Genomic DNA, 11,283 nt, shown 5'->3' with positions numbered 1-11,283 from the left:
TTCTAAGGTTGTGTTGTGCTTGTTGCCACTAGGGATAAAACATTGGCGCTATGTCCGAGGATGTAGTTGTTGATTACATTACGCACCATACTTAATGCAATTGTACTGTTGCTTTGCAACTTAATACTTGGAGGGGTTCGGATGATAACCTGAAGGTGGACTTTTTAGGCATAGATGCGGTTGGATGGCGGTCTATGTACTTTGTCGTAATGCCCAATTAAATCTCACTATACTTATCATGTCATGTATGTGCATTGTTATGCCCTCTCTATTTGTCAATTGCCCGACTGTAATTTGTTCACCCAACATGCTTTTATCTTATGGGAGAGACACCTCTAGTGAACTGTGGACCCCGGTCCATTCTTTAATACTGAAATACAAATATGCTGCAATACTTGTTTTACTGTTTTCTCTGCAAACAATCATCTTCCACACAATACGGTTAATCCTTTGTTACAGCAAGCCGGTGAGATTGACAACCTCACTGTTTCGTTGGGGCAAAGTACTTTGGTTGTGTTGTGCGGGTTCCACGTTGGCGCCGGAATCTCCGGTGTTGCGCCGCACTACATCCCGCCGCCATCAACCTTCAACGTGCTTCTTGGCTCCTCCTGGTTCGATAAACCTTGGTTTCTTTACTGAGGGAAAACTTGTCTGCTGTGCGCATCATACCTTCCTCTTGGGGTTGCCCAACGAACGTGTGAAATACACGCCATCAAGCATATTTTCCGGCGCCGTTGCTCGGGAGATCAAGACACGCTGCAAGGGGAGTCTCCACTTCTCAATCTCTTTACTTTGTTTTTGTCTTGCTTTATTTTATTTACTACTTTGTTTGCTGCATTATATCAAAACACAAAAAAATTAGTTGCTAGCTTTACTTTATTTGCTATCTTGTTTGCTATATCAAAAACACAAAAAAATTAGTTTACTTGCATTTACTTTATCTAGTTTGCTTTATTTACTTGTCTTGCACTCTATATTAAAAATACAAAAAAATATTTAGTTACTTTTGTTACCATGTCTAGCTCTGAACCTGTTACTTCTTCGCCTGAAGAATTAGTTTTCACTTTTAAACAAGGGGATGAGGAGAGTTTTAAGGATGCTTGGTCTAGAATTTTTACTTCTTATCGTGAAACTGAACCTCAAATGACTCTAAGTTTGCTCCTTAGTAATTTTTATTTTGGTCTTATGGTTCGCTATAGATATGCTTTGGATACTTTAGTGGGAGGAGATTTCCTCCATTGCAATGGGGATCAAGCTTTTAATGCCATAAAGAAGTTGGTTGCATCACATGATTCAGCTAATAATTTTGATTCAGCCCTTATCGGCATTCATAATAGATTAAATACTCTTGAGACAAGTGCATCTCGCTTAAATGAAAATTATGGATACATTCGTAACCGTCTTGATCAAGTTTTAGTGAACTCTGAACTTTCATTGTGGGATCCTGCTTGTTAAAATTGTTATCGGTGATCGAACTCTTCATGCCTACTTGTGATATTATGTATGAATTTTGCCTTATGCTCGAAAGCATTTATAAATCTTTGAAACTTTGGGGAGTCGATGAAGGAGGAGAAGAAATAACTCTCATTGATAACTCTATTATAATTCCTAAGGGAATAGCCGCAGGTGTGCATACAACCATTCTTGGAAGAACAATATCCATTGATTATCTTGTTATTGAAACAGGAAAAGTCATACTTGGGAGATCCCTGTTGAAACTATTGGGAGCAGTCATTGATGTGGGAAAAGGCACTCTGAAATTCACCTCTATGCCAGGGGGAAATCATATATTCCCTAAACCAAAGGGAAGGAAAAACAATAAGAAAGGTAAGGGTAAAGCCCAAGGTAAGGTTGACGCACCACCCTTCGATAATACTTGAGATACACTTTCTGCGCCTAGCTGAAAGGCGTTAAAGAAAAGCGCTTATGGGAGACAACCCATGTTTTTACTCCAGTATTTTTGTTTTATATTTGTGTCTTGGAAGTTGTTTACTACTGTAGCAACCTCTCCTTATCTTAGTTTTATGTTTTGTTGTGCCAAGTAAAGTCTTTGATAGAAAAGTAAGTACTAGATTTGGATTACTGCGCAGTTCCAGATTTCTTTGCTGTCACGAATCTGGGTCTATCTCCCTGTAGGTAGCTCAGAAAATTACGCCAATTTACGAGCATGATCCTCAGATATGTACGCAACTTTCATTCAATTTGAGCATTTTCGTTTGAGCAAGTCTGGTGGCCTAATAAAATCCATCTTTACGGACTGTTCTGTTTTGACAGATTCTGTCTTTTATTTCGCATTGCCTCTTTTGCTATGTTGGATGAATTTCTTTGATCCACTAATGTCCAGTAGCTTTATGCAATGTCCAGAAGTGTTAAGAATGATTGTGTCACCTCTGAACATGTGAATTTTTATTATGCACTAACCCTCTAATGAGTTGTTTCGAGTTTGGTGTGGAGGAAGTTTTCAAGGATCAAGAGAGGAGTATGATGCAATATGATCAAGGAGAGTGAAAGCTCTAAGCTTGGGGATGCCCGGTGGTTCACCCCTGCATATATTAAGAAGACTCAAGCGTCTAAGCTTGGGGATGCCCAAGGCATCCCCTTCTTCATCGACAACATTATCGGGTTCCTCCCCCGAAACTATATTTTTATTCCGTCACATCTTATGCACTTTGCTTGGAGCGTCGGTTTGTTTTTGTTTTTTTTTGTTTTGTTTGAATAAAATGGATCCTAGCATTCACTTTATGGGAGAGAGACACGCTCCGCTGTTGCATATGGACAAATATGTCCTTAGGCTCTACTCATAGTATTCATGGCGAAGTTCTTCTTCGTTAAATTGTTATATGGTTGGAATTGGAAAATGATACATGTAGTAACTTTAAAATGTCTTGGATAATTTGATACTTGGCAATTGTTGTGCTCATGTTTAAGCTCTTGCATCATATACTTTGCACCCATTAATGAAGAAATACTTAGAGCTTGCTAATTTGGTTTGCATATTTGGTTTCTCTAGAGTCTAGATAACATCTAGTATTGAGTTTTGAACAACAAGGAAGACGGTATGGAGTCTTATAATGTTTACCATATGTCTTTTATGTGAGTTTTGCTGTACCGTTCATCCTTGTGTTTTTTTCAAATAACCTTGCTAGCCTAAACCCTGTATCGAGAGGGAATACTTCTCATGCATCCAAAATCCTTGAGCCAACCACTATGCCATTTGTGTCCACCATACCTACCTACTACATGGTATTTATCCGCCATTCCAAAGTAAATTGCTTGAGTGCTACCTTTAAAATTCCATCATTCACCTTTGCAATATATAGCTCATGGGACAAATAGCTTAAAAACTATTGTGGTATTGAATATGTACTTATGCACTTTATCTCTTATTAAGTTGCTTGTTGAGCGATAACCATGTTTCGGGGACGCCATCAACTATTCTTTGTTGGATATCATGTGAGTTGCTATGCATGTCCGTCTTGTCCGAAGCAAGAGAGATCTACCACCTTCATGGTTGGAGCATGCATGTTGTTAGAGAAGAACTTTGGGCCGCTAACTAAAGCCATGATTCATGGTGGAAGTTTCAGTTTGGACATATATCCTCAATCTCATATGAGAATAATAATGGTTGCCACATGCTTATGCATTAAAGAGGAGTCCATTATCTGTTGTCCATGTTGTCCCGGTATGGATGTCTAAGTTGAGAATAATCAAAAGCGAGAAATCCAAAATGCGAGCTTTCTCCTTAGACCTTTGTACAGCGGCATGGAGGTACCCCATTGTGACACTTGGTCAAAACATGTGCATTGCAAAGATCCGGTAGTCCAAGTTAATTAGGACAAGGTGCGGGCACTATTAGTATACTATGCATGAGACTTGCAACTTGTAAGATATAATGTACATAACTCATATGCTTTATTACTACCGTTGACAAAATTGTTTCATGTTTTCAAAATAAAAGCTCTAGCACAAATATAGCAATCGATGCTTTCCTCTTTGAAGGACCATTCTCTTTACTTTTATGTTGAGTCAGTTCACCTATCTCTCTCCACCTCAAGAAGCAAACACTTGTGTGAACTGTGCATTGATTCCTACATACTTGCATATTGTACTTGTTATATTACTCTATGTTGACAATTATCCATGAGATATACATGTTACAAGTTGAAAGCAACCGCTGAAACTTAATCTTCCTTTGTGTTGCTTCAATACCTTTACTTTGATTTATTGCTTTATGAGTTAACTCTTATGCAAGACTTATTAATACTTGTCTTGAAGTACTATTCATGAAAAGTCTTTGCTATATGATTCACCTGTTTACTCATGTCATCACCATTGTTTTGATCGCTGCATTCACTACATATGTTTACAAATAGTATGATCAAGATTATGATGGCATATCACTTCAGAAATTATCTTTGTTATCGTTTTACCTGCTCGGGACGAACAGAACTAAGCTTGGGGATGCTTGATACGTCTCCGACGTATCGATAATTTCTTATGTTCTATGCCATATTATTGATGATACCTACATGTTTTATGCACATTTTATGTCATATTCGTGCATTTTCTGGAACTAACCTATTAACAAGATGCCGAAGTGCCGGTTCTCGTTTTCTGCTGTTTTTGGTTTCGAAATCCTAGTAACGAAATATTCTCGGAATTGGACGAAACGAAGACCCAGGGTCCTATTTTTCCACGGAGCTTCCGGAAGACCGAAGAACACACGAAGTGGGGCCACGAGGTGGCCAAACCACGGGGCCGCGCGGCCTAGGGGGCCCGCGCCGCCCTATGGTGTGGCCCCCTCGTCCGGCCCCCGACTCGCCCTTCCGCCTACTTAAAGCCTCCGTCGCGAAACCCCCGATGCGAAAAACCACGATACGGAAAACCTTACCGAGACGCCGCCGCCGCCGATCCCATCTCGGGGGATTCCGGAGATCTCCTCCGGCACCCTGCCGGAGAGGGGATTCATCTCCCGGAGGACTCTACACCGCCATGGTCGCCTCCCAGGAGTGATGAGTGAGTAGTTCACCCCTGGACTATGGGTCCATAGCGGTAGCTAGATGGTTGTCTTCTCCTCATTGTGCTTCATTGTTGGATCTTGTGAGCTTCCTAACATGATCAAGATCATCTATCCGTAATTCTATATGTTGTGTTTGTCGGGATCCGATGGATAGAGAATACCATGTCATGTTAATTATCAAGTTATTACACATGTGTTGTTTATGATCTTGCATGCTCTCCGTTTCTAGTAGAGGTTCTGGCCAAGTTTTTACTTTTAACTCCAAGAGGGAGTACTTATGCTCGATAGTGGGTTCATGCCTGCATTGACACCTGGGACAGTGACAGAAAGTTCTAAGGTTGTGTTGTGCTGTTGCCACTAGGGATAAAACATTGGCGCTATGTCCGAGGATGTAGTTGTTGATTACATTACGCACCATACTTAATGCAATTGTCCGTTGCTTTGCAACTTAATACTCGGAGGGGTTCGGATGATAACCCGAAGGTGGACTTTTTAGGCATAGATGCAGTTGGATGGCGGTCTATGTACTTTGTCGTAATGCCCAATTAAATCTCACTATACTTATCATGTCATGTATGTGCATTGTTATGCCCTCTCTATTTGTCAATTGCCCGACTGTAATTTGTTCACCCAACATGCTTTTATCTTATGGGAGAGACACCTCTAGTGAACTCGTGGACCCCGGTCCATTCTTTAATACTGAAATACAAATCTGCTCGCAATACTTGTTTTACTCGTTTTCTCTGCAAACAATCATCTTCCACACAATACGGTTAATCCTTTGTTACAGCAAGCCGGTGAGATTGACAACCTTGCTGTTTCGTTGGGGCAAAGTACTTTGGTTGTGTTGTGCAGGTTCCACGTTGGCGCCGGAATCTCTGGTGTTGCGCCGCACTACATCCCGCCGCCATCAACCTTCAACGTGCTTCTTGGCTCCTCCTGGTTCGATAAACCTTGGTTTCTTTCTGAGGGAAAACTTGCTGCTGTGCGCATCATACCTTCCTCTTGGGGTTGCCCAACGAACGTGTGAAATACACGCCATCAGTGACCCGGCCAACAAGTACATCTGATCTCCAATATCGTTGTTATTAATGAGATGTGCTCGGAGCCAACCGCCGAATGTCTGCATATGTTTATGTGTAATCCAGTCTTCAGACTGCCCCGGATGTTGGGAGCGTACAATATTCTTGTGTTCAGTGATATACGGGGCCACCAAGGTGGAACTTTGTAGAACTGTGTAGTGTGCTTGAGTGAAAGAAATCCCGTCCCTACATATCATTGATTTCCTTCCTAGCGTGCCTTTTCCACTTAGTCGACCCTCATGTCGTGATTCAGGAACACCAATCGACTTAACGTCAGGAATAAAGTCAACACAGAACTCAATGACCTCCTCTGTTCCATAGCGCTTGGAGATGCTTCCTTCTGGCCTAGCACGGTTATGAACATATTTCTTTAAGACCCCCATGAACCTCTCGAAGGGGAACATATTGTGTAGAAAGATAGGACCAAGGATGGCAATCTCTTCGACAAGGTGAACCAGGAGATGCGTCATAATATTGAACAAAGATGGTGGAAACACCAACTCAAAACTAACAAGACATTGCACCACATCCTTCTGTAACCTTGGAAGACTAGCTGGATCGATTACCTTCCGGTTGCTCGTTTCAAACTATATTCAAAACGACGGGCATGATATCCTTCGCTCGGGTCGGAGTTTCGCTAAACTTTCACTGGATCTCTGATGAAATAGCATGTTGTGAACCCAATAAATATTTTTACAAAAAATCTTGAGCATTATATCATGTGCCTGTAGTTCAAATCTGGCCGGCCTCCTGCCAATTCGGCAGGAATTTGTCTTTTTCACGAGGGGTGGACGGGAAGGTTCCAGATACACAGGTTGGGAAATTATCCAACTTAGGTGGTCTACTATTTTTGAAAAATGTGTTGGTACCAATGTGAAACTTTAATTTTGTGGTTCCTTCAAAACACCCCCTTTTCTGCACCTCGAAAATGGAAAATGGATTTTTCGTGCGATGAAAAGGAAAACTTCCTCCTGCAGCATTGTAAGACATCCCAAGATACACATGTGTGCACAATATGGATACATTATCACAAACTATGTGGCGATTCTATCAGTAACATTGGTCGTTTGACCTAAATGCCATGAAACCTCCAACACGATAGCCCATATTGTGAAGGATTTTTTGTGATGTGTGCAATTATCCAAGTTTATTATTTTTCCTTGCAAGTATGACACATAATATGATAGCACGCGAAGGTTTCGCGTTGTTTGGATCATTTTTGAATTTTTTATGCTCGTTTCAAACTATATTCAAAACGGCGGGCATGAAGATCCTTCGCTCGTGGCGGAGTTTCGCTAAACTTTCACTGGATCTCTGATAAAATAGCATGTTGTGAACCCAATAAATATTTTTACAAAAAATCTTGAGCATTATATCATGTGCCTGTAGTTCAAATCTGGCCGGCCTCCTGCCGATTCGGCAGGAATTTATCTTTTTCACGAGGGGTGGACGGGAAGGTTCCAGATACAAAGGTTGGGAAATTATCCATCTTAGGTGTTCTACTATTTTTCAAAAATGTGTTGGTACCAATGTGAAACTTTAATTTTGTGGTTCCTTCAAGACACCCCCTTTTCGGCACCTCGAAAATGGAAAATGGATTTTTCGTGCGATGAAAAGGAAAACTTCCTCCTGCAGCATTGTAAGACATCCCAAGATACACATGTGTGCACAATATGGATACATTATCACAAACTATCTGGCGATTCTATCAATAACATTGGTCGTTTGACCTAAATGCCATGAAACCTCCAACACGATAGCCCATATTGTGAAGGATTTTTTGCGATGTGTGCAATTATCCAAGTTTATTATTTTTCCTTGCAAGTATGACACATAATATGACAGCACGCGAAGGTTTCGCGTTGTTTGGATCATTTTTGAATTTTTTATGCTCGTTTCAAACTATATTCAAAACGGCAGGCATGAAGATCCTTCGCTCGTGGCGGAGTTTCGCTAAACTTTCACTGGATCTCTGATGAAATAGCATGTTGTGAACCCAATAAATATTTTTACAAAAAATCTTGAGCATTATATCATGTGCATGTAGTTCAAATCTGGCCGGCCTCCTTCCGATTCGGCAGGAATTTGTCTTTTTCACGAGGGGTGGACGGGAAGGTTCCAGATACACAGGTTGGGAAATTATCCATCTTAGGTGGTCTACTATTTTTTAAAAATGTGTTGGTACCAATGTGAAACTTTAATTTTGTGGTTCCTTCAAAACGCCCCCTTTTCGGCACCTCGAAAATGGAAAATGGATTTTTCGTGCGATGAAAAGGAAAACTTCCTCCTACAACATTGTAAGACATCCCAAGATACACATGTGTGCACAATATGGATACATTATCACAAACTATGTGGTGATTCTATCAGTAACATTGGTTGTTTGACCTAAATGCCATGAAACCTCCAACACGATAGCCCATATTGTGAAGGATTTTTTGTGATGTGTGCAATTATCCAAGTTTATTAGTTTTCCTTGCAAGTATGGCACATAATATGACAGCACGCGAAGGTTTCGCGTTGTTTGGATCATTTTTGAATTTTTTATGCTCGTTTCAAACTATATTCAAAACGGCGGGCATGAAGATCCTTCGCTCGGGGCGGAGTTTCACTAAACTTTCACTGGATCTCTGATGAAATAGCATGTTGTGAACCCAATAAATATTTTTACAAAAAATCTTGAGCATTATATCATGTGCCTGTAGTTCAAATCTGGTCGGCCTCCTACCGATTCGGCAGGAATTTGTCTTTTTCACGAAGGGTGGACGGAAAGGTTCCAGATACACATGGTTGGGAAATTATCCATCTTAGGTGGTCTACTATTTTGGAAAAATGTGTTGGTACCAATGTGAAACTTTAATTTTGTGGTTCCTTCACAAAACACCCCCTTTTCAGCACCTCGAAAATGGAAAATGGATTTTTCGTGCGATGAAAAGGAAAACTTCCTCCTGCAACTTTGTAAGACATCCCAAGATACACATGTGTGCACAATATGGATACATTATCACAAACTATGTGGCGATTCTATCAGTAACATTGGTCGTTTGACCTAAATGCCATGAAACCTCCAACACGATAGCCAATATTGTGAAGGATTTTTTGTGATGTGTGAAATTTTCCAAGTTTATTATTTTTTCCTTGCAAGTATGACACATAATATGACAGCACGCGAAGGTTTCACGTTGTTTGGATCATTTTTGAATTAGTCTTTTTCACGAGGGCTGGATGGAAAGAGTTCTCGGGCGGAGCTTCCGAAGATGTCTAAGATGGACGTCCATCTAAGACATCTTCGAGAAGCTCCGCCGGAGAGGCTCTTTCCTTCGAGGTCGCAGTCGTCGGGTTATATACCAACTCCCGGGAAGCTCTCTATGCTCTCCCCTCCTTACCCTGAGCTACTGTTTGTTGGGTGTATACTAGCAGTTTTCGAGCGGGACTCCTAGCTTGCTTGCGGGAAGAGTTCTCGGGCGAAGCTTCCGAAGATGTCTAATACGTCCGGCCATCTAAGACATCTTCGAGAAACTTCGCCGGAGAGGCTCTTTCCTTCTTGGTCGTTGCCTCTTCTCTCTTTGCTCTCTCTACTCTCCCCGAAGGGGCTATATATAGCGGTGTGTGCCTCCAGATAATCCCTACCCCCAGATGACGCCACCCTAGATAAGGCAAACACCAGATAATCCTCCCCCAGATTTAGCCCCGTATCTTTAGCACCGGTTCAAGCTAGGAACCGGGATAAAAGGAGTATATAAACTAATCCACCATCTTTAGCACCGGTTCAAGCCAGGAATCGGGATAAAAGGGGTATATAAAATAACGACAACGACTTTATTGAAATTAACAAGATACGTTAACTAAACTTAAACTAAAACAACAACTTCTACTAGTTCTTCCGCGCATCCGCTGCTGCCCTCCTGGCTGCCGCCTCCTACCGCGCCTCCTCCTCACGATGACGCTTATGCATCTCCTCACTATCCAGATCCGCCACATGCGGCCGCTTATGCAGCTCCTGGAGACTCTGCCTCTCAAATGCTTCTATGGTAGCCGCTAGCGCTGCCTCCTCCCACTCCTCTATTTCTGCGAGCTGCGGGTCCACCTCATCCGCTGCTGCCCTCCTAGCTGCCGCCTCCTGCCGCTGTAGCTCCGCCCACTCCTCTATCTCCGCGAGCTGCGGGTCCACCTCTACCGGCGGCGGGTGCGGCTTTGGGGGCATTGTGAAATGGGCAAGGTTTCGGTGATGAGTGAAGTGGGAGAGACGGGGACGTACTATTTATAGAGGGCTTGTGTGGCGGGAAAATTTCCCGCGCGGTGTCGCGTGGCGGGAAAATGACCTGCGCGGCGTCGACGTCGTGGCGGGAACTATCCTGCGCGGCATTGTGGCGGGAACTTATCCCGCGAAAAACACCCAAAAAAAGGCGGGAAGAACCAAAGGGGCAACCGAAATTTGGGGCTTTTGCACCGGTTCCAGCCACGAACCGGTGCAAAAGCCCCCTCCTACATAACTGCCCACCCACTCCTCTTCTTCCCCATTCGCGCGAGGAGAAACTGGACGCCGGCAGGCTGTCGAAATCCCGCACGCCCGCCGCCGCCGCCCGCCGTCCTCCTCCCCGCGCCGCCCGCCCGCTCCGCCGCCTCCTCCTCCGCCCGCGCCGCCGCGTCCCGGCCCTCTCTCTGCCCGCGCGCGCCGCCCGCCTCCTCCTCGCGTCCGAGCGCCGCTGCCGCCCAGCCCCTCTCCGCCCGCGCCGCTGGCCACCTCCACCGCCCGCGCCTCCTCCCGCGCCGCCGCCGCCCGGCCCGCACCACCGTCCGCGCCGCCGGCCACCTCTGCCGGCCCGGCGAAGGTGAGTTTTTTTATATTTTAGTTAGGTTTTATTTTTTAGAATTTAGTTAGGCAAAATTTTAGTTAGGTTTAGAGTTAGAAAATTTTAGTAATTAGGAAATTTTAGATTTTAGAAAATTTTGGAGTTAGAAAATTTTAGAGTTAGCAAAATTTTAGAGTTATCAAAATTTTAGTAGTGAAATAGTAGTGAAATTTAGAAATTTTAGAGTTAGCAAAATTTTAGTAGTTTAGAAATTTTAGTAATTTAGAAATTTTAGAGTTAGCAAAATTTTATTAGTGAAATAGTAGTGAAATTTAGAAATTTTAGTTAGATTTATTTTATAAATTAGTATGTGTTAGAAAAAAGTAGT

This window comes from Lolium rigidum, chromosome 5 (assembly GCF_022539505.1).
Source record: "Lolium rigidum isolate FL_2022 chromosome 5, APGP_CSIRO_Lrig_0.1, whole genome shotgun sequence".
Taxonomy (NCBI): domain Eukaryota; kingdom Viridiplantae; phylum Streptophyta; class Magnoliopsida; order Poales; family Poaceae; genus Lolium; species Lolium rigidum.
Note: the sequence above shows the minus strand (reverse complement) of the source record.